This window comes from Octodon degus, unplaced genomic scaffold, assembly GCF_000260255.1.
Source record: "Octodon degus isolate 3935 unplaced genomic scaffold, OctDeg1.0 scaffold00042, whole genome shotgun sequence".
Taxonomy (NCBI): domain Eukaryota; kingdom Metazoa; phylum Chordata; class Mammalia; order Rodentia; family Octodontidae; genus Octodon; species Octodon degus.
In genome coordinates, this window is record NW_004524618.1 from 12,984,744 (window position 1) to 12,985,952 (window position 1,209).

The 1,209-nt window shown below is 34.4% G+C and overlaps 1 protein-coding gene across 5 annotated transcripts in view; it reads left to right on the forward strand.

The window, feature by feature from the left end:
• Positions 1–1,209, forward strand: part of Vti1a (vesicle transport through interaction with t-SNAREs 1A) — a 417,285-nt gene that overhangs the window by 33,121 nt on the left and 382,955 nt on the right. The window lies entirely within an intron of this gene.

Below are 1,209 nucleotides of genomic sequence, written 5' to 3' on the forward strand. Positions count from 1 at the left end.
TATTATTATTTATTTATTTATTTATTTATTTATTTATTTTTTGAGACAGTGTCTCACTATGTAGTTCAACCTGGGCTTGAATTCACTGTGGAGCCCAGGCTGGCCTTGAACTCATGGTGATCCTTCTGCCTCAGCCTCCTGAATGCTGGGATTATAGGAATGTGCCACCATTCCTGGCTTTGTTATTATTTCTTGTGCAGATGGGATTCTGTTAAAAAAAAATCTTTTAGCTATGGTTGTCTCTTCAAGAGTTTTATCTATTTTATCTTCCAGCAGATTGTTTGTGCTTTGATATGTAGGTGTTTCATTCATTTTGATTTTATTTTACTGCATGGTGTAAAACATGGTCTAATTTCAGTCTTCTGAGTGTGAATAAGCTAGTTTTCTCAGCACCCTTTGTTAAGGAGTCTGACCTTCCTGTAGAATGTTTTTTGCCTCTTTGTTGAAAATTAGATGACTTAATGTGCCTGGGGTTATTTTTATATCTAGTATTTTGTTCCACTGATTTACAGAGACCTATCAGTCATTTAAGTGACTATTATTTAAATCAAGGCTAATTAAAATTATCCTTTGTTTTTATTAAAGTTGAAGTCTATTAATGGGAATCTGATTTTCTGACTTATCTGTATTTTATATTCTGTCTCTAACTCTGAACAATAAGAGTTTTATTAGTGATAAATTTATATTCACAAAAATAATTTACAGGAATGCTTTGAAAAGCAAAATACATAGCAACATTTTTGTATGTTGCAAAATACATTGCAACATTTTTGCATGCTTATAAGATATGGCTCTGGGAGGCTGGGGAGATAGCTCAGTAGAATAAGTGCTTGCCTGGCAAGCACAAGGTCCTGAGTTCAATCCCCTGTTCTAAAAAAAAAAAAAAAAAAAAAAAAAGACGTGGCTCTGGGCCAGTGTCTTGTGGTTATTGGTTTTATTTTTAGTGTTAAGTACAAATGAGTTACGTCTGTGACTATATGCTGATGCTTGCTCTAGTTCTTCATTGCTAGTAGGCATCATTGTTGCTATAGTTAAGGTGAATCTAGTGGTGAAGAGACTTGTTCTAAGAATATTACAAGTACTCTCTCTCTCTCTCTCTCTCTCTCTAATAAATAAAAAAAAATTTAAAAAAAAGGGCTGGAGAGATGGCTCAGTGGTCTAAAGCACCTACTTAGAACAAGTTCAGCGAAGCACAGGGACCACGGTTCA